The sequence below is a fragment of the Lissotriton vulgaris genome, chromosome 1_1 (assembly GCF_964263255.1).
Source record: "Lissotriton vulgaris chromosome 1_1, aLisVul1.2, whole genome shotgun sequence".
NCBI lineage: Eukaryota > Metazoa > Chordata > Amphibia > Caudata > Salamandridae > Lissotriton > Lissotriton vulgaris.
In genome coordinates this window covers 692873486-692900856 of record NC_141685.1, presented here as the reverse complement: position 1 = coordinate 692900856, position 27371 = coordinate 692873486, and positions in this window count along the sequence as shown.

Sequence of the window (27371 nt, the reverse complement as noted above, 5' to 3'; positions counted from 1 at the left end):
AATTTATGTTAACCTTTTATGATTATTGCATGTAATGTTGTCATAAATATTTTTACATATCCATCATATTGTTTGACCGTTGGTCAGTTTCAATATGATTTTTAAATACAACAAATAAAAATATACTTTTTATATACCTTTGCCATTTCCTTACATTGTTCCTTCCTGATAGCTGGCCCGACTTATATGTACACTGACATACCTAGACGTCCTAGGAATTTTTCTGCATCTGTTGCTACCCTGCCCTAGGAGTCTATAGATTTTCACTACCCAGGGGGTCCTTGTTATTCTCAGTTGTACTAACTGAACACACCACACACCTCAACTCCACAATCATTGAACTCACAAATTTGAGAATGCACACGTTCCAATCTCACATACAACATGTCAATTAACATGCCCACCTACCAGACACAACAACACAATTAACTGTGGTAATTAACTGTGATAATTGGGGCAAGCCTTGTAGACAAACTGTCCCCAAAGGCATAGTCCCTTCACTTCACCACCCATTTGCAAATGCTGGGAGAGGTGGGAATCCAAGTATGTGTGATGGAGGGACTCCACCTATGAGCAAAGTATGTAGACAAGGCCGGGTGTGGCGGTGGTGTGCTGTACGATCTGGAGTTTACAGAGCACAGACCTGTCTATGTAAGCGTACAGTGTGTTTCCGTAATCTAGCCTGATGGTAATGACTTTGTGGGTGACGATCTTCCCTGACTGGGGGGGGATCCATGTGAAGGTCTCATGGAGGATGCAGAGGGTGTTGAAGCAGCTGCAGGCCACTGTGTAGATCTGTTGGTTCATCTAGAGGGAGGATGCCTAGGTACCTAGAGTTGTCGTGGGGGGGGAGGAGGGGGTGCTGAAGGTGGTGGCCCACCAGGTGTTGTCACAAGCTGATGGTGTTGTTACAAGGATGAGAACTTATGTCTCCTCTGCGTACAGCACCACCCAGCTACTGATCATCCATGTTGCAACTTGCTGCAAACCTTCCTGGAAGCCCAGTCTGGTGTGTGTGGGTGCCTTGGTGAGGGAGAGTATGAGCTGGGTGCCCTTGTAGGTGGTGATGTCTAATGGGTTCTTTCCTTTCGTGTTGCTCCAGTTCTACTCCAGGCATCTGCAGATGCATCTGTCATCTTGGAGTTCTGTGGTGACCGAGGTGCTATTTCTTGCATGCTGTATGTTGGAGTTGCATAGTAGGGCAAGTGTGTATGCGCATTTGGAGATACATGTGTGGAAATCCAGGGCAGCACCGTTAGTGTTAGTGTTGGCTGCAGCGGTCTGGGTGTTGCCATTGATCGTGGAGTGTAGCAGCTCCTCAATGGCTCAGCTCCAGTACCTTTGTGTGGTGTTGGCTGTGGTTTAGTGTGGCTTGGGATTTCTCGATGAGGAAGTGTACGCATTGGTGGTCACTCCATGGGCGTTCACTGTTGTTAAAGAAGTGGACGCAGTTTCAACATGCAAAGATGGGGTTAAGGGAGTGCCCAAGGGAGTGCCCTGCCTATGGGATCAGTGTGTTGAAGAGTTGGGTCAGTCCAATGTTAGCGAGTTATTGCCAGAGGGTAATGGATTTGGAGTTGTTGGGGTTTGAGAGGTTGAGGCTCAGGTCTGAAATGAGTACATAGTCCATGGAGTAGATGGCTTGGTGTGTGATGATGTTGAAGGGGTGGGCAAAGCGTTCGCAGCCTCCGTGGGCTCTGCAGGTGAGGGTGCAGTGGAGTGCTGATTTGTGGCAGGTCTGGATCTGAAAATGTAGGTGTTCGGCAGAGGTGAAGGTCTTGCGGCAGCAGCTGAACTGGACATGAGCCATGTCTGATGTGGCCTATTGGCAGTTGTACGTTCTCCTGATGTTGATTGTGAGGAGGGCAGTGAGTTGTAGTGCTAGACGGTAGGGGATCCAGGATCCCTGCTGCTGTTTGTGTTTGGCTCGCGGACAGGAGCAGACAGGCTTGCCTTTGTCGCGTCGTAGGAGTGTCAGTGATGCAACCGCGCAGTGCACACAATAAAATAGGCTAGGAGGGAGGTACGAGCAGCTGTGAGGCAATGTTATATACCATTGATGCTGGTCAATTGTCTGAAGCTACACATGGCTAACCTGAAATTCAAAGTTGCACAAATCACACAACACATAATATAAACACTGCAAACACAGCATGCACAACTACTAATGGACACATCTTTACATTACATGTTTCAGGTGATCAAGGATATACACTCTCTCCATGGCTGATGATGACACCCCTCTGAGCCACTCACACCCATGCCCAGAAGCAGTATAATTTGTCCCTTGGATGCACCGGGGCCATTGTGGAGCGCACGTTTGGTGTGCTACAGTCACGTTTCCGGTGACTTGTCATCACAGGTGGCAGACTGTTGTACAGCCCGGAAATAGTGTGCAAGATAATCATAGCATGTTGTGTGTTGCACAATATATGTGTACACAACAATGCCCCACGGATTCAACTGCAAGATGCACCAGACGATGCTGAGGATGATGAAGAGATAAGACTGGTGCAGCACACCCCACAGTTTCTGCTGCAGGAACTGCCCGAAGCAACCGAATCATAAAAATGTCTTCACCTGATCACGTCAAAATGTGACAGCCCTTTGCCAATTATCTGTCAAAAAGGCACCTAAGCACAGTTTGTACAATAAAACCACACAACACACATACCCTGTGTGCATGTTTATCCTCTGCATAAATACATCCCTCTGACAAGTGAAACATTTTGTGCTAAGAATTGTACAATTGGAATTTGATGGAGGGTATGTCTCATGTGTTGATGGATGATTTTGGTGTACAATCTGAATGTGTGGGTGTCATTTGGGGACATTTATGAATTTTAGAGTGTCATTTGGGGTAAAATCCGAATGTTTGGGTGTCATTTGGGGTCATTTTGAACTTTAGGATGTCATTTGGGGTAAAATCAGAATTATTGGGCATCATTTATGAATTTTAGGGTGTCACTTGGGTTAAAAGAAGAATTTTTGGGTGTCATTTGGGTTCGGAAATGAAAGTACATCTAAGACTGTTCATCTGTGTAACAACTTGCACTTAGAGTGAAAAAACTTGGCAGCAATAACGTTAATGCAATGTTTTTTTCTCACTCGCGATAGAAAATCTATTGCTAGACACATTGAACTATATGAAAATTTCACTGCAAGTCAAAAAACGGGCCACAAATACACAGGAAGGGATGTTTGAATGCTTCCTGTTTACTGTTGGAGTGCTGTGCACTTTCACTTTCTCTTTTGAGAACATTGCTGGTGATTGTGGAGAGTGTTGGAGGTGTTTGGTGGTGTGTGCTGCAGATTGGTGATAGAGAGAGCGTTGCTGTGTCCTGTTGAAAGTGTCTCCGTGAAGTGTTGTGTACTTGTTATTACGTGTTTTTTGTCTCTTGTCCTCAATCTTGTCAGGTGTTTGTCTAAGGATAGTTTAAATAATTACTAGTTGTTGGACATATATTGGGCATTTTATTCTTAGTAGTGGGTTTAGGAGTGTGATGGAAGATGATGGGTGTGGGTAGGGAGGGCAGGATGTCAGAGGGGGCATTGAGGGGCTTCCTCTGGCTGGTGAAATTTTACCTGGCCTTGAGGGTGGAGAGTGGGGGATGTATCCTCTCTGGATATCCCATCCATGTGCGGAAGGCAGGTGGGAGCGTGTGAGGGCACAGATGCAGTGTGTCTTTAGGGTCGACAGGACTGTGCGCCAATGGAAGCACCGCTGGCAGGATTGCGTGGGCCGTGAGGGTGACCTGTTAGACCACCTGGGAGTCATCATTGGCCTCCAGTGTGGTAAGTTCAACCTCTACATTTATATATGAACACTCTTACGAATAGCCAAAAATGCCGTGTGGGACACACTGGGGTGCATGTGCAAAAATGGGCCAGAGTGAGGTGTGGGATGTCATGCCTTCACGTCTAACGTTGCCACATCAGAAAGACAACGCTGCATCATATTGACAAGCATAGGGTGCAGGTATGTGTTTCACACTGCGAGTGCGCAACACTTAGCACTGTAGTGCCAATGCTGGCATCTTTGCACCATACTGCGTGCAAGGCAAAGGTTGTTCATGTGCAGGAGGGTAATTGTACATAAATAATCCAAGGCATTGTTTCTGGGACCTGTGTGCTGCACAAAAGGAAGAGTACAAATACCTTCCTCCTTGTGTTGCTGAGTTAGGTATGCTGCCCTTGTACATAGGCTCTGTGTGACAATGGGTGAGATAGGAACAATAGTTCAAAGGAAATAGGACATCTTCAGAGTGTCATACACCACCATGACTTGTGAAACAGCCATGCGCGATCTGCATCGATTCTATTGTACACAGAGCATGTATATCATCATGTTGTGTGCAGTAGTGGGGCCTTGTGAAAGTGTCACACAAGTAGTCCATGCAAATTTGCTTCCATTATTGTCTGGTTTGGCACAAATCAGCATTCACATATCTTGTGTGAATGGCAGGCAAAGTAGACCCAATCATGTAGGCAACATGAACTGCAAAAGTACAGTTACAGAGCATTGTCCGTGATGGTGATGAATTTTATGATGAATAGGACACATGTGATTTGACTTCTGATACCAACACACTTTTCTTTTCATATTTCACAGCTGGAAAATCTCCCATCACACAGGGGGATATTGACACCTTCAAGGACCCACACGCCACTGATGAGTTCTGCCTTTATACATTGGCATAGTGCAATGTCATGAATGTCTGGTCAAATGATAGACGTTGTAGTATGCAGTATGGCTGTGTATCACATGTATCTTGCCTACAGTGTGATGATGTTTTGTGGAAGTCAGAAGTGTGTACAAATCAGTAAGTGTAGTTGGAGCTCTACATTTGTCTTCCAGATGTAACTTAGCGTGTCCCCAGTCAGTGATACTCATGTAAGTAAAATCTATGGGTTCTGTCACTACAGCACTTGCATGTGGTTTGCAGAGCATACAGATAGGATAGGAGACATGTGAGTGGTGTTGCTGATTAGTATGAGCAGACATGGAATGCATGTACATCCTTAACTGAGATGACTGTGCAAGTGGGCCTGATTATGCACGAGGTGGCAGTGGTTATCAGGCTGTGTGTGCTCAGACACAGGTCGGCACAGTAACATTGTAGGTATGCTGCATACCAGCTTCACAGAAGTTGCAGTGCATACCTTGGATCCAAGCATATCAATGGAACGTTCCCCAAACAGCTAGCAAAGATGGCCCTATGAATCTCATTGGCATGGATGGCCACTGCAATGGTGTTGTCAAGCTGTCTCCTTGGGGTCATTCCCTGGTAGACACAGACTCAAGAGTACAAGCCCCTCTGTCCGAATTTGTGACATTATTCCGCATGCATTTTCCCCTGCATGCTTTTGCTCTGCATTTATTGCTTTCCCATATATGTAAATAAGCAGGGCTCTGCAACCCTATTTGTCAAAATGCAGGATTCATTACAACACAATAACCATAATGACTCCAGGGGGCCATTACTATGGGAATGCATTGCAACAGTTTGCATTGTAAAGGCCTGCGTAGTTAAATTGTCAACGGAGTGATAATAGTGAATTTAAGACATGCATAATTGACAAATCTGAGGTAACTATGTTTCCCCCTCTCGCCAGCAACTCGTCAGCTATTGTGAAGTTGTGGTGAAAAGAGGGCCTGCACCTCATGTTCAAGTCTGTGTTCAATTACCTAACCTGTTTTCATGCGCACTGTATGATGCAGCACAGATGAAAGTGTGAGTGGGGCTGTTCCAGGATTGCTCATGTGCAAGTGGGGTAACCTTCCTACATATTAACAAGCCTCCCCTGCACACAGACACCCTTACACTCTTGTGCAAGAGTGCCTATGTTTGCACTGACTTGATGAACTTCACGCCATCGCTGGGTGACACGCAGGGCTGCACTTGATCATTGTACCTATGATGCAGCACTGTGTTACAGTAGAGGATGAGGGAGGCACTGCACCCGGAGGGCTAATGCCCCACACGATGAATCCTTGTACATGTCACCCTCAGTCAGGGTATGTCATAGCACCATCATTTGACACTGACAGTCTCATTTAGTTGTGACAGTACATGTTCTATGCCATGCACTGTCATGTCAGTCTCCCCAGCATGTAGTTACTGATCCTGGATACAATATTTCATTGTCCAGGTCTCTCTCTGACTTAACAAAGTTATGTTAGAGTGAAGGCTCCCATGTTTTACTGACCTGTTGTTCCTGAGTTAAATGGAGAACATCGACATAGTCTACAGGACTAAGATTTTGTCCTTGCTCCTATTTTACAGATAACATGTTGCCAGAAGAGTCACATGCCTTTCAGGTGAGGATCTCCCATAATGATATGACATATTGAGCCCCATCCCCTCTTCTCCCTTCCCTCTATGTTATATATTGTTACTAGTTAGTGTTAAGTATTTTAAGTGTTAGGTAGTGTAGTTGTAGTATAGCTATAGTTAGTGTTAGATTTAAGGTAGTTTTAGAGATTTATTATTAATTAGTATTTAGCGATAAGTTTCCTTTTCCTTTGGGTTGGGGTGTTTGATGTCTTTGTTGTTAATTTTTGTTTTAAACCAAAAACAAATATATATTTGTGTAGGATAACTGTCTAGTTAGTTTATGTATAGCTTAGATGTCCTGTCTCATGATGTGCCTTAAGGGTGAGGGGGGTTGATGTCTCAGATATGTTGTTGCATGTTTAGAATTAGTTAGAGTAGATAGTTTAGGTTATAATTCACTTTCTTCCAGTTAGCTTAGATTAGATTAGTAGTAGTAGTAGTGATTAGTTTTATTTTACAATAGTTTATTTTCGTACTTTTATAATAAATGTTTAATACTTTAGGATTCTGGTTGCACTTATGTCAAGTGTGATGTGGTGGAGTGTGGCTTTTTACCATGTATGCATATCATACTATCATTGGAGAATCTGTTGAACATGTTAGTGTGGTCATGACATGTTACTTAGCAGCATGGATTATATAAGGATACCTTAGATGTGAGCACAGTAAACTTGCATGGATAACAGGATGGCAAGTAGGATTTACGGCCTAGTCTAGGGACACTCTTTTGTGAAGTTTTACATCTTACATTTGCCTCACGGAGTTGGACCTTATTTTCAAAAGACAACGGTCCTTAGAAAAGGAAGGGAATTGAGACAATAAATATAGACTAGTAGTAGTAGTAGTATAGCTTTATTTCGATACGGTACATATCATAAAAGCAGTACAAAGAATAAAATCATTACAAAGATGCATAATATAAAATACCGTAGGGAATCATGATAAAAACAGTAATACACAAAATACACATTTAAGCTATCATTCCAATGTTTGCGCTAATATCTAGACAAAAAAGGGCATTACTGGATCAGTAGCTTTCTTGCAGATCTTAGACGCCAAGCCCAGCCAAGAAATTTTGCCATGCAGCATGCAAAGAATGGGCGAGCATCAGAGCGCAGTATACGCAGGGCTTCTGCATGTGATCTTGTTCCCAGACTTCTACACAAGGGCTTTAGCCATTTCAATCTAGGCGCTGCGTAGACACTGCACTCAAACAGAAAGTGGGCGACAGACTCAACCCTTGAGTCGCAAAACGGACAAAACGCCACCGTTTGAAAAGGAGGATTCCAAGAGGAAGTTAGCGATCCTAGGGGGAGAACACCCACCCTAAATTTGAAGTAGAGAGATCTGTCTCCAGAGCTGTGGATTAGGTCCAGATAGGGTTCCCTGAAGGGGAGATCTTTAACTAATAAGAACTGGGTAACAGATTTGCAATGGTTGGAATTACGCATTCTGTTGTTTTTTACCCATAACCAGTAGGCGTTCTTTAGGAACTGCTTGGGCGGTGCTGTTTTATTGGCCCAGGCATCTCCTAATCCCAGCTCATAGAGCAATCGTTTTACCTCCTTGAACCAGGGTATCTTATTACAACCTGGAAGAGACAACAGATCTATCAGGGCATCCGCATAACTACTCAATTCTGGGACATTCCATACCCGGGACCAAAGTAGCAGGGGGCGTAATTTTGCTTGCTCACAAATTGGGCGAGTACCTGCATCCATCAAGAGGGGGATTGTAGGAGTACTGTGGGGTAGCCTCATCAGATCTTTATGGAAGTTATGTTCCAGATGGGCCAAGGTATCGACTCTCTGCGTACCCCACAGTTCAGCGCCATATAGAGCTGCGCTTACTACCCTTGCTCTGTAGATATCTAGCACTGCCCCAATTGGTTTCAATGAAGAGGCTCGTTGTTCCTTAAGCAAGGCACCTGTGACCCTTTTATGAGTCAGAAACACCTTTTGATGGTGTGCCTTCCAACTCATTGAGTCGCACAAACGAATTCCCAGGTAATCAAATTCTTTGACTCTCTCCAGAGGGATGGAGTCTAGAGCGGGTGGGGCGACAGATTTCTTGGGGGGGTTAAGGACAAGGAATTTGGTCTTGCTTATGTTTATAGCTAAACCCCTGATGTCACAGAAGGATTTAAAACTAGAAAGCAATTTCTGAATGCCCGCTTGGGATTTCGAGATCAGGAGGGTGTCATCCGCAAACAGGAGCGTTGGGACTTTTCTGCCCGCCAGGGAAGGTGCATCCGCAGGGTGTTGCAGCAGATGCTCCACCACTCCGTTGACATATAGTGAAAACAGAGTGGGGGCAAGCACACACCCCTGGCGGACGCCCCTGTCTACTGGGATACGAGATGTTTTTTCACCCTGGACCCCCCACCTGATCTGGGCGAAATTGCCTTCATGGAATTTTTTAAGCAAGATCAGTAAGTAGGTGGGTAACCCTAATCCATCGAGGACATTCCAAAGTAGTTTCCGCGGGACCAGGTCGAAGGCCGTTCTCAAGTCAATAAAGACTAGATATAACGTACCCCCTCCCAGTACCACCACCTTCCAGTATATCATCAGAAGGCGGAATGTTTGCTCGATGGTGCCTGTCCCTGTTCTAAAACCTGCCTGGAAATCGGACAGGATCTTTCCCTCATCGGCCCACTGCAGGATCCTACCCAGGACAACTTTCCCCGCAACCTTCTGGGTTGAGTCCAACAAGCTTATAGGGCGATAGTTGGCTGGGTCGTCCCTGCTGCCTTTCTTAAAGATAGGCACAACTTCTGCACCCCTCCAAGAGTCAGGAAAAGATTCTCCTAGCAGAGCCTCATTTAAAAGTGAAGCGATTAATCTGCTCCACACTGCTGGGTAGGATTTCAGTAGGTCCCCTGGGATCCCGTCGGGGCCCGGGGCCTTATTGGGGACAATGCCTCTGATAGCCCTTTCGACTTCTTGACTAGTGAAAGGGAGGTCTATAGCAAGAGAATTAGCAGTTGTAAAGGACAAGGATCCCGGGCATGGAGGAGACAAGTCCAGTGCAGCAGAATAGAGGTTGGAGAAGTGTGCAAACCAAGCATCACCCGGGATGTTACAGGTTATTTGCTGGCCAATGGGCTTGTTCCTTGCTCTTAGGAGATCCCAGAACCCTTTGGAATCCTTCATGCTACTAGCTTCGGTTAGGTTGCACCAGAAGTGATAATCATAAGCCTCCTTTGCCTCAGCCACTATTTTTTTATAGGATTTCCTTGCAGAACTAATAGCTACCTGATCCCTACTCTTTACCGCAGCAATAAGCTCCCCCTTAGCAATACGACATTTAGGAGAATACCATTTGTCTCTAGCATTAGAATCACTTTTGGAACCCACCCTGGGCTTGGTATGTTGAATAATGAACAGCTTACTCAATGATTCTATGGTCTCTAAAAAAAGTGATAAGACTTTAGTACTAGATGGGTTTAAAGCGTCAAGCCGTGGCTCCACCACAGACAAGATGGACCCGGCTTGCGCCAACCTTGCCTCATCTGCTTTAACTTTTGCCCACTTCAAACGCCTACCACAGTTGGACGGAACGATTTCATGGGATGACTTCCAGATATGGACTTGCTTGTCGTGTTTCTTAGTTTGCCAAGGGGGAGAAAGGGTTAAACAAAGAGGGTTGTGGTCACTATCGCAAGATGCAACAACCTCCATATCTAGGTGAAAAGACCAAAGGTTATAATTCAAGATGATAAAATCGATTCTGGAGGAGTGGCCCGGTCTGTTGTAAGTGTGAGCACCCATAAGGTCCGATTTTGAACGCCCATTCACTGATCTCAGATTATGCTCCAAACACAGTGCATTGATATCTATCGCACTTTGTGACCATTTGGGGATCGGGTCAAGGGACAGGGTCGGGATACCCCTTCTTGCATCTTCTTCAAAAGAATCCAAGATATCTTCTTTTGCCAAGGGTTCAAAACAACAGTTAAAGTCGCCTGCAAGGAGAATATAGGAGTCTATCTTGCAGGCAGCTAGGTCGTTGCTAAGACCTGTCTGCGGTAGGCTTGATGTCCTGCTCCTAGCGCCCCTCAGATACAGGTTAAAAACCTCTAACATCCTTCCCCACTGGCAATATATTGAGATCCTCTGCAAGTCGGGAGAGTGTGTGGACCTATGGCTCACTTTTAGGCCCAAAGCAATGCTAACCCATATTAAAAGGCCTCCAGACGGGCGGCCCTTTGAACCCCTTTGTTGAAGAGCTGGGACAAAGTAGGTGGTATATCCTACTCTGTGTTTTGGTTCCAGGATCCAGGTTTCTTGCAAGATACAAATATCAAATGGATCTAAGAACACATTCCATTCGGGATTATCAAAGTTCCGATTTAGCCCTGCCACGTTCCAGCTTACAATCTTTAACAGGGGTACATCTATGGTAGGTTGGCTGAAAGAATGAGCAGATGCAGGTGGAATAGGCACAGCCACTAAAGGTAACCTATCAAGGGGTTCATTTTGGGAAATTTTGTGGGAGGTTGTAAGGACCGTAATTCCCTCAGGCTGGGTTCCTACCGATAATGTGGCAAGTATGGAGGCTTTTGGTAGGGTGTAAGAGGGTTCCAACTGGTCATCCCTACCTTGTGGGCTAAAAGCTCCCAATTCAGACAGCTCGGCTAAATCTACACTACTCTTAGCTATCAAACCCCCCTCAGAAATAGAGCTATATGATGTTCGTACTAAACCAGAAGGATGGACAGTGACTAAGGATTTAATGCTTACACGAAGGGAATCGGGACGCCCTTGGGCTGGCAAAGATGGTGCATTACCCGCTGTGTAGGAACCAGAGTGCCTGGGGAGTCTAAATATAGACTAGATAGAACTATATTGTTAAGAATGCCCAGCCGGACACTTTAATTTCTTGATGAAAGTAATATAAAACAAAGGAATGGAGCACAAAGTGCGATGGAAGTGGGACACCAGCCGATGTCCAACCAACACACTTGGGGAACAGACACAAGAGAGGGAATATTCAGGCAAAAGTAGGTTATCAAACAATTAAAATTGCAAAATGATAATCCTCAGTATACACATATGCATGCTCAAATTGTATGTTAACTATGCATTTAGTGTACTTATTGTCGACGACGTTTCGAACCTCACATATTATTGGTTCATCCTCAGAACAAAAAATGATTGCCTAAAGAATTAGTAATTAAGCTTGAAACCCCAGTCAGGATAAGCTGAGGGTCGCTTTAGTGAGAATATTAATTCGAGTGACTCTCTAGGGATAGAGTCTACGCAATTACAAGGAAATCGGGGGGACGTTGCCCTGGTCCAAGAGTCTGAAATCAGGAAAGTGCAGGTCCACAATGGGGGTCCTTGCACAGCGTGAGTTGGACAGCACATTGTTGCCCATGTACAACACATCCTAGGAACATGGCCTTGAGCAGCCATTGATTTTACAACTATTATCCATCAAGGAGATGGGTGTATGCTCCCGGTTACACAGATAAGTTGGGATCTTGCTAGAATGTTGTATATGAGCAATGAGGGCACAGGTATTTCACACATATGACCCTTAGTGTATGTTTTGATGGATTCACTGGCCCAACATTGTTACAGACTTCTATACTTTAATGGTCATAGACAACACACACCTGTGTCACTTAATCATTATATTTTAATGCACATTGTCTCTGTTGGAGACTGGGCCATGACTTTGCGCGAACAAGCCTCACATTCCAGAGATGACCAGTGTGGGCCTGACAGAGAACTTCAGGGGTGACATGTCCAGAGGAAGAGGTTGTGTTCAGTCAGCAGGCTGATTGCAGTGTGATTGAGAACAACACAAATCATGACAGTCCATACTAAGGTCCAAGGTGAGTGTCAAAGAGTGCATCTGGGGACAGTGGAAGCTGATGCTCCGGGGAATGATGCTACGCACTGATACAGGGCACAACAGTCCATTTGGCACAGATGGATGCTACCGCTTTCTTCTTTGCAATAATGCAGAATCATCCACATCTTCATCCTCGGATATGTCATGTGCCTCACATGTGCGTGGTGGTAGATTGCCTGCATCACTGTGAGGCACTCGCACATCAGGGGGTGGAGATGTGGATGCAGAAGCAGCAGCATCATTCATCTGAGCCAAACCTTGATGCAGCAATGCAGTGCTGGTCAGCTGCAGGGCATGGCAGATTCCAGCTTCTTCTCGTTGGTGTGCAGCCGTGGCAGCTGTTTGTTCCACTTTCATCCCCTCCATGTTCTCCATTATCATTTGCATGCGGGCCAACTCCTGACTGACATCTATGGAGCCACTCTGGCTGAACAGTTGTTCTTGTCTCTGAGTCATGACTCCAGCAATGTCAGCCATGGAATGACGGAGAGCATAGAGCGGACTGTAGGTTTCTGTGATGCTCTGTAGGTGGTCCCGAATAGGACTCAGAAACCCACGTACAGCATCAATTCTGGCCACCAGGCTTGCAAAACCCACCGCACTCGATCAGCCATCACCTGCTGAACCTCTACTGCATGGCATTGAAATGCCAGAAGTGGATCCTCAAGGACCTGGGAGAAATCCGTGGTGGTAGGTGCTTGCTGGTGAGTGGTTTGTGCAGGGGGTGGACTTTCCACGGTGCAGCTGGATAGTTCTGCTTCCTGAGGTGGTGTGCTAAATGAGTCTAGCAGCTGTAGGGTGTCCTGGTTGATGGTGGCTAATTACTCTTCTTCAGTGAAGAGTGGGACAGGCTGCTGTACAGGAGGTGATGTTTCAACATATGCAATGTAAAGGGGAGATGCCGTTAAATGTGTGTTTCAAGTATGGTCATGCATTGGATGAGTTTACTAGCAGACTGCATGACAATGTCCATTCTGACTGTTTACGAGGAGATGTCTATTAAATTCCCGGATATTGACAACATCACAGATGTGACGTTGTAGTTATACATTATCATCTGACAGTTTATAGCTATGCCAAATGTGAATGGCCCATTTCTATATACAAGCAGCACCAGTTGTGTCATTGGCTCAGTAGTGGAAGGGATCCAGTTTGTACCATATTGTAGTCAATGTTGCTTAGCCCAGATCTATGTGTCTGTGCACTGCATTGTGGGAGAGTCACCCCTGCAGGTTTGGTTTTTGTGCCCCTTATCCTTTTCAGCAATTGATCCTTTCACTTATGTGCATTTACAATGATGAGATGTTGCAAGCTGGAGTTAATATGGGTCTTGATCAGAGTTGGGACACTTCATCGTTTGGCAGCAGACGTCTTCTTTACATCACAGGTTGAATGTACACGAAGAAGTGTCAGAGTGTGACCTGATCCTTTAAGGATGAACTCCACACTTCAGTGACCGTGGTCTGCACCATGTTAAAATGTTTATGGTGCAGGCATGCAATTCATTATGCACTGTCACTTGCCTTGTCAATGTGGCTCACAGACAGTCAGGTTTGAGGGTAGTGCACATGTGCATGGATTTGGTGCAAGAATGGTTATGTGTGATGAGGGAACCCTTTAGGCAGATTGGCAATGATGGGCTAATAGCGTTTCTATGTGTGCTTCACAATGCAGTGCACATATACATCCAGGTATATTTGGCTCTTATAATTTCTCTTGTGTGTATGCCGTCAGTCATGGTTTTCCTTGCATGCATTGCTTAATGCCCTCCTGTTAGCATACCCATTGTAAGTATGGTACAGCGTGAGTTTCTATTGTTGTTTCAGGCTGAACAGACAGTGACAACACTCATTCCCCTCATTGTTGGTCACACGTGTGCTGTGAAAGTCGGGCTAGATTTGATTGATGTGGATTTCCATAGGCGTATTAGTGGTGCTAAGGTCCTATCACCCCCTCCCATCAGATGCAAATAGCAGGCTGATGTGTGTTTGTGTACTCGCCATGCAGATGGTCACATGGATGATACATGCCGTCTTGGTTCAGATTATTAAATACTGGGGTTTGCATGTGGATGATAACAGACATGACTGCATATTTGTTCACTGTCACAGTAGACTTACCAAGCAGACAGCTTTATATGCACATCATGGTGTAATGGGCAACTCAGCCCAGGACTGATGGGCAATGTTGTTTTCTGTATGGCACATATGCACACTCAAGAGTGGAGGAGTGAATTTTGACCTAAAGGGTGATGGTGCCATTTAGCTACTTGTCATTATTTGGTGCTACTTTACTATCATTGCTTGTTGACATACTTAGGTTGTCATACTTCTTTACAAGGACATTGCAGTTATGTGAGTATGGCACACAGACAAGTAATGTCATACATATTTGGATGACACATTCCTGATATGCATAATCCAGGCACTGTGGTGTTGTGGTCATATCCCCCATGCTCATAGTATGACATTACATTTGGCCTAAAGTCTGCTGAATGTGTGCATTGTGGAATATGCACCTTTTAGACAGATGGATTCATGATCACTTTGCTGTGACAATGCACGTGTTCATGGTATGTGGACTCAGTAGATGCTTTCTCACTTGATATGCACAGGACTGCATCTCATGTACAAGCAAGCGGGCACATTGACTGGAGATGTGGAAGGATGTCAGAATGGCCCCCTTGTCTCATCACCACGCATATACAATTCACCTGCACCAGGCAGCATCGCTCTGATGCCAAAATGAGGATGCACTGTCAATCTGACTGATCATGTGAATGAGTAGGCATGCCAGCACCAATGTCAGTGTACCAGTGTGTCTGAGTTGTATGCAAGATTGTGTATGTGCAGTAAGGTCACCCTTGATGCACATTTTTGCACACGAGTCAGACATACAGGAACATGCTTATGGGTGGTGTTAGGCAAGCGGGCCATTTTGACACCCTGTCGCATCTCCAATCAATGTGGCCCTTTGCTCTTTCATGTAGCCCTTATTTTGTGCTCTGATATGATACTTGGGCTATATTTGGATGACTTTTCTGTGCACATTTCCAGGTCTGTGAGCCCATCAATATGTGACTTGCAATGTATTGATTGAGTAGGGTGATAATCTGTCTATGCAGCCAGGGACATGGGTATCTGGGACATGATCTGTAGTCATTGTGTGTGTGCACTGCAATATATTTAATTGTGCATGAGTGCCAATGGGCCCATCCACCCCGTCCCCCAAGTCCCTGGTTGTTACTCACCCCTGTTGCTGTTGTGTCAATTCATGTTGAGCAGTATCCTGTCCCAGAACTCCGACCACCGTCTCCTCGCTGATGACTGTGGACACCTGTTCCTTCAATGCATCCAGCTCCTCCTGTGGCATTGGACTCCCACCTCCAGTCTGCATTGCTGCTTTCAGATTGGCTGCAAGTTTCTGCTTGGTCTTTCACTTAGCATCATGCCAGCACTTCGTGCCGTCGTCCACTGTCCTCCTCGCCTCTCTGACTGCATTCACCTTGGCTGCGATGGACTGCCATATTGCATTTTTTGTACCTAATGACACTGTGGAGCTGACAAAAAGTTGTTGTTGTTTTTCTGTCACCTCCGCAATCAGGATCTTGCTTTCCTGCTGACTGAACCGGTTCTTCCTCTTTCTCTTCTCCTGGCCCTTCCTCAGGGTCTCCGGGTGGTCCTCCTGGGTGTTTGTGGGGTTGTTGTTGGCTTCAGGACTGTGTCTAGCTTACTCCATGGTTCTTCTGTATTTTTCCTGTTTTTTTGTTATTTTTTTGTGTTTGGGCTGCATAGCGGGCTTTTTATAGTGATTTTTACTGCCTAACGTAAAAAAAAGTGAGCTGAGGCTGATTAGCGTGCTGTTTCCGGGCACTAATAGGCCCATCGCCACCTTTTTTTCATGTTAGCATGAGGATTTTTATCGCTGTACCGCTAAGCTTAAAGCCGGACAGTTCAACCAGTAAGGGAAGCTATCGCAAGTTAGCGACGTGTTGTGAATATGCCGCTAACCCAGCAATAGTTTTCGGCGGTACACGGCGATAAGAAAAACCAAACGCTAACTGAGGTTAGCGATAAATATCGCCAATCCTTGCACATATGCCCGTCCGTGGTCACAATAAAAAAGAATGGTGCAATCATGTTTTACCATAAGAATGGGTTGTGCATCAAAAGAAAAGCTATCATTTCATTCAGAGACTATAAGCTTATGCAATGCTGTCGGTTGACCGAGCTTGACCCCTTTGCGGTCATTAGGCATGTGGGGCTTAAACTGCTGTCTCGGCCAGGAAAGATCCACAAATATCACAAAATGCGAGCTTTAGCATTGCGTAATTTTTTTAATAAAAACAGTGGAACTCAGTGAAAACTGGCTCAAGCGCCGTAAAAAGAATGACATATCCCCGCCACACTGTGCAAGGAAGCGTACTCAAAAAGAGCAAACTAAATAAAAACAGGGGTGCAGATTTACAAGCCCCTTGCGCTGCCAGTGCATCACTTTTTGTGACCCACCAGCAGCTCATTTTTTCTGCTCCATATTTACAAGGACAGGAAAAGCCACCCTGCGTGGCTTTTCCTGTACTTGTAAATACTGTCCCTTTACACACAGCACTTTGTGGGAAAGGGGCGTTCCATGGGTGTTGCTGTGGGTGTTCACACGCAACACCCATGGAACCAGACACATTTCCAGATTTCCAGGAAATTGTAAATCTGGAAATGCATCTGAATGCATTCTGCAGCACACATAGAAAGAGGAAATCACTTTACGTGATTTTTGTATGTACAGGAAGGTGTCTCTTCCTGTGCATAAAAAATCCTTTGTCAGTGATGTTTTACAAGTTCTATGTGTGCTAATGCAGCACACATAGAAGTTGTAAAATGCCATTTCTGATTGTTTATGTGCAGGAAGGGAACCATTCCTGCACATAAACAATCATCCCTGTGACGCAGGCATCCTTGCACCTTAGAGCAAGGGTACCTGCGTCTGGGCATGGCAGCAGTTTGTGCGCCAGTGCAGGGGAAAGCACAGAGATGCAACATTTTGTTGTAAATACGTTGCATCCCTGTGCTTCGACACTAACGCAGCGCGGCGCAGCAAAATGACTTGCTGCATTGCGCTTTGTTGCTTTATTGTAAATCTGCCCCAAATTGTTTTGTAGGAGCGATGTCAAAAGTTAAATGGGTAGTTACTTGTTTTAGGAGGAAGAAAGTCCGCGCACCTATGCCTAAAGTGACCTGAGGCCTGACCACTGCAAGAGTAAGCAGTAGGAAGAGGAATGTAGAATCAGAGTAATTAATTGACAAGCGTTTCATTTTCCTCTTCCCAACTATAAATTGAACCTTCTTATATTTTAATTTTACAAACTACTGGAAGTTGGCTTCACACCTTAAACCATATACAAAAGTCTCATGATTCAAATATAACTCTTCCAAATCTTAGGACTCTTTTATTCCCCATCAGTTGATCTGTACACTGTTTCAATTTTCCTACTACTTCACCACATTTCATCAGCACACATTAACCAGTTTTCATGGAATTCATTTCAGAGCACTAGTCATATTACATTACTCTTTTTTCTTTTGTTAATGTTTCTTTGGGGCAGATTTATGAGGCGGCTGCGCCTCTTTGCGCCGCAATTACGTCACTTTATTTGACGCAACTGCGGCGCAAACAATGTGCCCTATTTACAACGTGACGCATCTAGGAGATACGTCACGTTGTAAAGCACTGCGCCATAAGGAGGGGTTCCTGCGCAGGGGGGGTGGGGGGCGTTCCTGCGCAGGAACGCCTCCTGAAAGTGGCTGAGTGAAATCTATGAGATTTCACTCAGTCACTTTCAGGGCAATGCTGCGTCAAAACCCTGCGCCTCCTTGAAGCAGGCGTAGGTCTTGATGCAGCATTGTGCACAAGGTGTACCCCAGAGCCTTGCTGGAGCTGCGTCGCGCTTGCGACGCAACTCCAGCAATGCGCCACATTTCCCGCACAGATGCGTCACCATAAATGCGGCGCACCATAGGTGGCGGAGCTGTGGCGCATGTTAACTGGCGCATCCCTGGGGATGCGCCAGTTAAAATAAATCTGCCCCTTTATGTTTTATGCACCAGTGCCCAGGGTCGTACTATAAAGGCCGGGCACCAAAATAAAAGTGGCCCTAATTGGTAAAACAGCAACAAAAAAAAAAAACGGCCCCCATTTGCAAATCAGGCCAGTTTTAAACTTGCAAAGACACGCTATATAGGTATTTTGCAAGGTAGGAGAGCATTCATTTGTGTTTGCTGCAGGCAATGCTTGTGTTAATATCAGGGAAATCAACTAACATCTGACCGACCTGGCTGTAAATACCGGCCTAAAAACTGCTAAAAAAAAGGTCTCACTCACTGATCTGTCAGAGCAGCCCATCGGGTGCGGCCTCATTGACCTATAGGCCAGTCCGACCCTACCAGTGCCTAAAATATAGCACAGCATGGCTCGAGTTTTGCACATCTTTCTTCCAATCAATCTGAAAACTATTTTGATTAAAAACATGATCTGCTTCAGGGGAGATATTTCACTGTGTGGAAAGCCTGAGATCAGATGTTTAATGCTGTCCTGAAGCACTGCAGTAATTAATGGGTCTGCCGGCATTAGCTAGCCTGCTTCTTCACTTCAGGGTAACAGTAATCATCTTCTTTCAAGCTCTGAATGATATAAAATGGCTCCCTTGACACACATTATTGTTTTAATAGAAATGATCATTGGGAGTGTTTTGCGAGAATTATGTAACAACTCAAGCTAAGTAAGCAAATCATTTAAAGAGACCGATGCTTGCATCTTGGCTGGTGCAGCTGCAGCTATCGCCCTCCCTCCCCGACCTAATTATAAGATTTGATCTACTGTTTGTAGTTCACAATGGAAATACTGCATTATTTGAGATTATTGAAATTCAATTCTTTAAGGCATGATTAATTTACAATAATATGAACATGTTAAAATATAAATAAAATAAAGTGCCTGTTGTAAACTCAGGGTCGTAGCTTTGTCAATAAGTTTGGGGTGGGTGAGCTTCAGATTTTCCAACAATAACATCTCAAAATACATTATACTACAAGTAGGGCGCATGAGGGGGGCTCAAGGGCAGTGAAAAAGGGAATGTGGATTGGTAGGGGTGCAAACATAGAAATCACAATATTTGTACAATAGCCAAGATTTTCGAAACTGAGTGTGTGTGCATTTTGTCCGTGTGTATGAAAAATCCTGTGGTGAAATTAGACTGACACCTCACCATACCCGACTTAAAATACCTGCACCCAACTATTTACCAGAAAAAACACTTATTAGTGGGGTGTAACACCCCGAACACCCCTTCCCCTAAAGCTACGCCTCTGAGTACCCATGCTATTCTGAGAAATTATCCTCAAACAGTACCTAATGTGTTCTAACTGGTCATTTTAACTCAGTTAAGAAAATGTGTCCACTTTGTCATCCATGCTATCAGTCTGTCAGTAGGCCCACTTGACGAATTTCAGAGGAACAACGTGCTTTTCTCCATCTGCCTTGGTTTTTCTAAAATCTGAGTGCAAAAACACATATGTTCCAATAAAAATCTACACATTGTTTCCAATTTTAGGTTTTATTGTATCATTCTAATAGATAGAGTCTAAAATACTTTCACTAGGAGATAAAACATTACTCAAAGCAATACAATCATGTTAGAAATTGGGTTTCTAATTGGTAGAGGTATGCACCTTGTCCAAGGAGGGACCACAATCCTAGCCAGCGTAAGTCAGATACACACCCTAAATTAACCTGTGCTCACTCTCTGGTGGCTTGGCACAGATCAGTCAGGCTTAAATTAAGACACAATATGTTAAGTTTTTGTGAAACATTTAAGACAGCAAAAAAGGAAACCACTACCCCAAAAGTAATCCACACTAGGGGGTCGATTATGATGGCATCGTTGCAGTAGTTCCACCGTCATGGAAAGGCTGGCTGAGGCCTGTATCGTAATATGGTGGACAGTACCTGCTACGCACCGCTACCATTTTACCCTATCTGGACCGTCCACCAGGCAATCGGTCTGATTGCCTGTGGCAGTTCCGTGGCAGATGGTCTTTGCATCTCCCATGGTCACAGTGTGAATAAGCCCGCCATCCTAATCTTGGCGGGCGGTCAACCCACGTTTGATGGCAGACGAATCGCCACCGCACAGCTGGCTGGGGCAGTCCTTCTGCCATCATAATGAGACCCAGGTTAGGAAAATAGAGCTTAGTTTAATGAACAAAACAAGACTGAAATGACAAAAAGTGTGGTTATCTGGTCGTGCCAGACCGAGACAAAGACACATGTTCAGGCCAACCATGATGGAGTGTGGGACTGCTACAGGAACCCACCTGTGCCTGCTGAACCCAGTACCTTAAATCCTGTTGCGTGGTCATTGCAGCATTGCCTTGCAAGACTTAGTATTGCCTGGCGTCAGTTCCGAGGAGGACCACAGAAGGCAGAGCACCTTAGGATCACTTCCAAGGGGCCAGGACTGGGGTGACACCACCTGGCAAGGTAGAATCAATGTTGACGGAGTCCAGGTGCAGTAGCAAATGAGTTGGAAGTCTTCTGAGTCCCTGAGACTTCAGAAAACAGGAGAGATGGCAGCAAGTCACTTTTGTTCTGGGTTGGAGATATGGTGGTCCATTCCTTTTCACTACCAGGCAAGAAGGGCAGAAGGCAGCAGGTCAGTACAGCAGAGCAGGAGTCCAGCAGAGTGGCAGTCCTTCAAGCAGCAGAATAGTTCTTCCTGTCAGAGTTTCCACAGGTCCAGAAGTGTGCTGATGTGGTGGTGTTTGAGGTGCAGTATTTCTAGTTTAGCGCCCTGAGTCTGGAAGGTGGTAGAAGCTTCTATACAATGGCTTTGATGTTCCAGGAATCCCCTAGCCCCTTCATCCCCTTGGCAAGCTGCAAGCTCACTTAAGTGACAATACATCATTGTTAGGCCTATTGTGTGGAAACAGGGCACAGCCTACTCAAGTGCAAGTGAGACTGTAGTAAGCTCCCCCATCAGGCAAGTTAATGGCCCAATAAAGCACATCCAGGCATACCTGAGCTTCCATTGTGTATGGCTATCTAGAGGGAAGGAACAAATACCCGGCTGTCACCCACCCCAGACATGTATTCAGAGACAGAGAATAGGCACAAAATTGTTAAAGTAGGTAAATGCCAACTTTCTAAAAGTAAACCACAAACAAAAAGGGTTGGGCCTATTGAGTAGTCGGTAAGGCAAGGCCACTACAAGTACAAACCAAAACAAATGCCAATACTGACTGCGCTTTCAAACAGTACTAGTTCCCTCCGTGATCTAGAGAGCTAGTTAAAGTTCTGAATCTAAGTGGTGGACCCTGTGAAGGATTTGCTTCACAGCCTTGAAAGCATGTGTCTGGTTGCATATTTGAAGATGGACCTGATGATAAAAAAATATCCGGAGCATGGTGACGACTTGCTTAAATATCAAAACAATTAACATTGCGAAACAGCATGTTCTTTTCATGTTGAAATCTTCAAGCTCAAAGTGGAGATGAGTGTTCAAAAGTTCTGAGTCCTGAGGAGAACCCAGAAATGGTGGAGTGTTCCAAACTGTTTTTTCAACCAATGAGTGCATTTAAAGATTGATTGCTGGTTTTCACAGAATACATTGACCAAATCATGGAATATCTACAACCTGGGAGTATCCAATTCCCCACTGTTTGTTTGTTTGTCCCAATAAGTATGAGTGTGAATGGATGATGTAAGATATAAGCTCCAATAGGGCAGCTGATTTCAGAACTGGGGTACATTTGTAGGTTCCATTTTTACAAAATATGTTTGTAAAAAATGTTGTTGTTCAGTCATGATCCTCTGTGGGTGATGTATATCAAAGAGGTTTGTGCATTATATGTAGGCTATCTGGTTTTAGGCTTAAACCTATATTACCTGATAAAAACCCCACCGAAAGGAAAATAGCCATCACCGGTGTAAACATATAAACACCAAAAAGTCACCTTTGCAACCACAAACTAAGTAGCATTAATAGAAATGAAAAGATGAGTGAAAGTCATTTTTATTTCCTTCTTGAAGGGACCAATACATCGTAACTTTGCTATACAAGGTACCATCAAGAAAAACTGGGCTAACATTATTCTGCTTGAGTTTTGTTGTTTAGGGATGTCACTAAAACATTGTCTATTCTTCCTTCTGCTTTTTTACGTTTTGTGGTCCTTGGTGTAAAGATGCAGTGTTTAGAAACATGTTTTAGGTCTTAATTGGTTATTTTAAAAAATTGTAGACAATCTGGAATTGTTGGTTACATTTGATTTCACTGATAGGTAAAATGGATGGTTTCATAAAAATCTTTCCTAATATCTCCCATCACATTAACCCACAGACAGAGAAAGGTGAAATCCTTTGATACATACGCCCCCTTTTCTGGTGAGTCAGTATTAATTGTAAGTGGATTGCCAAACACCCCAGTGTGTAAACATTCAATGCAAGGTGTAGTGACAGGTATATGTGAAAGGAATGTTGTCACCAAGCATCTGAGATAGTGATGAAAATATGACACCCTGCGTGTGGTAAACTTGGAATGCTGCTGAAAAAAGTTCCTTCCAAGTTCAATAAAGATTGGAGTGATATTTTTTGTATTTGCAGTAATCCTGCTACGTATATGAAAAAGTTGTATGATGGCCTTTCAAAATCGATACCTGAGCTGAAGTGCTTTCCTGTCAGAGATCCATGTCACTTGCTAGATGGTATTCTGAAGGCACCTTTACAATCTTCAGAGTTAATGAAGAATGCTATTGATTTTGCAGTCCATTCTGGTGAGGTAAAAATGTATTTGGACATCATATACCCTGTGCATAGGCTACCTATACACATGCATTATCAGTGAAGAAAGCAAACAATAATTAAAATTAAATAAAAATTCCATGAACTCCAGAAAAACACTGTTTCTGTTGTTTTAAATGGCACAAACATGTGCAACCACTGATAACCACTGTTAATTATATGTCATGTTTCTTCTGTGTATGACGATTTGAAGCAAAGAATAAGTTGTTTTTACAAAGAAATTCAAGAATAAATTGTTATCTTTTAGCAGTGCCCATTCAACACTTTATTTGCTTGAAGAAGATTGTTGTACTTGTTAAGCCGTTGTACTCATTAAGCAGGCAACAATGGCCTGCTTATGCTTAGACTTCTATGTCCCTATATCAATGAATTGCAAAATGTGTAGTCATGGCGATTGCATATGGTAACAACCAAATTGATAATGATATGTGCATAATGGAAAGGTGAATGGCTCTAATACTAGCAATGATGAAATTGGTTAAAGTATTTTTGTAAAGATTTACCATGCAAATATGTCTGCGATTTCACTATACAGGGATAACCTCTACAACAGAGATTTGGAGTTTGTTCTTGAGCATTATGACAACAATAATGTTTCAAATTGTGTGTAGCAATGTGGCACTCTGACATTGACAAAGGCCGTTATTCCTCAGACCACAGCAGACACAGACAACATAAAGGACTTTTCAGCAGTCAAAATTTATTGTGCAAAAAGAATGGCAATCTGGCAACCACTCTACGCGTTTCGGGACTTGTTCCTTTGTTCATGAGTGCCAGAGGTTACGTTCAAAACACCAATAAATAAGCACGCGACTTTTACAAAACCAAGAAAGAAGGCGGGGCAGGCATCCACCCAAGCTACACATCAACCCACTTGGGATTTATTTGTTGAACTTTGTGGCAGGGACAGCGCACCCACTGTGGAAGTGCTATATCACACACTACATGTCCCACAAGGCCAGAGTGATGGCCACGCCTATCGGCAGAGGTATAAGCAATAGGTGCAAGTGATGATGGCGTTTTCTTGCTGCATGAAAGGACGTTGCTGATGAAGGGATCACTCCCGAAACTCGTTTGGGGTCTCATTTGTTTGCTGTGTGCTCAGAATGTGAACCTGCTTGCAAGCTGCCAAACTCAATAAAGCAAAGAAGCATTACTTTATTTCCTGTGGCCTCCCTTCAAAAAGGTTCCTGTTTTGCTGGATGTCATAACAGCCTGCCTGGTCGTGAAAGGAGGTTCACTGCTGCCGCGGGTTCTGGCTGATGCCCGAAGGTTTATAAACTCTGACCTGATTTGTTTTGAGCATGTTATGAAGAGGCCAGGTGCTTTGTGTATTTAGACCTAATGTTACGCTCAGTTTCTTCGAGTACAGCACAACACGCTATCGCGTATGCATGGTTGTTAATTTATGTACTAATGTAAATCATTATTTTGACAAGCAGCAAAGCGCAAGATGATTTGGACAATGAAATGTTTTGAAAAGGAACTTGTAAAACATTAAGGAACAAGTATGTTCAACAGCAGTCTTTCTTCACTGTTTATGGTTTTGTAAAAGTCACATGTTTATTTATTGGTGTTTTGAAGATAACCTCAGGCACTCGTGAACAAGGGAGCAAGTCCCAAAATGCATAGAGTGGTTGCCAGATTGCCATTCTTTTGGCACAATAAATGTTGACTGCTGAAAAGTCCTTTATGTTGTCCGTGGCTGCTGTGTTTGGAGGAATAATGACAGCACTGTGACTTGATATTTCAAGGCTTGCCTGCCTCGCTGCGGACCACTGTCACAAGAGGCAAGAGAAAGGCGTCGCTTGTGTGGCTGCACTAGCGTGGGAATTGAGATATATATATATATATATATATATACATATACATATATATATATATATATATATATATATGGAAAGAAAGGGTTACCCCATGGTGGGAATGCACTTACGGGTAGGAATTGATGCCACCGCAAGGGCGCGAGCCGCGAACAAAGTCCTTTTCCTGCCAGACGCGTTTCGGGCCAACGCCCTCTTCAGTGGCAGACCATGTGACATGACGGCAAGCGGCAAACACCAGTAAATACCCACAGTAATTATACGCAGGTGTAACACCGGAAGCAATGCTTTCTGGGACTGGTAGTTTATAAGTAGAACCCAAGTGGGTCGCCGCCGCCATTCACATGTAGAAAAGTATTAAAAGGATTGACTTTTTTACATGTGAATGGCGGCGGTGACCCACTTGGGTTCTACTTATAAACTACCAGTCCCAGAAAGCATTGCTTCAGGTGTTACACCTGCGTATAATTACTGTGGGTATTTACTGGTGTTTGCCGCTTGCCGTCATGTCACATGGTCTGCCACTGAAGAGGGCGTTGGCCCGAAACGCGTCTGGCAGGAAAAGGACTTTGTTCGCGGCTCGCGCCCTTGCGGTGGCATCAATTCCTACCCGTAAGTGCATTCCCACCATGGGGCAACCCTTTCTTTCCATTTGTTAGCGGCCGGCCCGGTCGCGGGTTTGCACTACCGCGTACAAACTGCGGGTCCACAGCTGCCTCATTTGGGCAGCGTATTGTGGTACGGGAGGTGCCTTTTACTTGCGGGGTGCTTGCGGGGACATTGGCAATCCTTTTAATACTTTTTTACATGTGAATGGCGGCGGCGACCCACTTGAGTTCTACTTATAAACTACCAGTCCCAGAAAGCATTGCTTCAGGTGTTACACCTGCGTATAATTACTGTGGGTATTTACTGGTGTTTGCCGCTTGCCGTCATGTCACATGGTCTGCCACTGAAGAGGGCGTTGGCCCGAAACGCGTCTGGCAGGAAAAGGACTTTGTTCGCGGCTCGCGCCCTTGCGGTGGCATCAATTCCTACCCGTAAGTGCATTCCCACCATGGGGCAACCCTTTCTTTCCATATATATATATATATATATATATATATATATATATATATATATATATATATATATATATATATATATATATATTCACTGAGAAAAACATGTTTCACACACATTATAGTTAGGAGTTACCGTTTAAAAACCTTAGAAATTCACTGAAATAACCATAGGTTTCACACATGTTATAGTTAGCTGGAGACGTCACTCATACAAAACAATTGAAATTCCCCCGTTATAGTTAGTTCAGCTAACTATAACTCGCACACCTGCAATGCACTGCTGATGATGTCATATATTACATCACTCATGACATGGGTCAGTGACATCACTCATGACATCACTGATTACATCTCAAATGACATCACTGATGACATCACTGAAGACATCATCCTTGTGAAAGAGTGGCAGACCTCCTCTCAGCGTAATATATCCTTTGATACACACATTCAAAAATAGAAACTAACATTTTCAAAACAATGGAGATACCAATACCAGTTACAACAACCTATTCAATAATTCCCAAATCTACATACACATCTACTCATTCACCAACAGTTCTATATAGTCACTCATACATGTACTCACTCATCATATGTACTCATACACCTATACATCCTGTCATACACCGATATTCATCCACAAAGTTACTCACACACATACTCATACATGCAAATAAACACCCATTACTTGAATATACAGTTATACACACACCACTACACTTACTTCTACAGAAACGTACACATACTTACTCTCTTAAGGAATCACTTATAGAAACTCATACTTATTTATACAGGAACTCTTCCAATCTCTCACTCTCACATATACTCACTTATATACATCAATACACACATATAGTAGTTTAAAACATATGTGCTTACTCATAAAGACACTATTGAGACAGTCATTCACTCACTAACACACCCATACACACACTCATCCACCCATACAGTCCTGCACACATGATGTCTTCAAAAAACATACAAACAGTGAGTCACTCATTCATGCAGCTATACGTTAAGTAATATCCCCCACCGAACCATACAGACACTCATACTGATACTCAAAAAACAAACTAATAACCCATATACACACTCATGTAGCTACTCACCAACCCATGCAGCCACTTATACACAAAGTGAGACACTGATACCCAGATTTAAATATTTAAACATTACTCGCTAATACATGTATTCACTAAGATACACTTAATAAGTCAGTTATGCAATCATTTTTACAAAAAGAAACATCCATTTAGACACTTATTTACACATTTATTCTTCCATCGATCTTTAGATATACATATATAAAAAATATTTATTTTCCAGAAAGACACACATTCACTGGATGATGTCATCAGTGATGTCATTTGAGATGCCATCAGTGATGTCATGAGTGATGTCACTGATCATTTCATGAGTAATGTAATATGTGA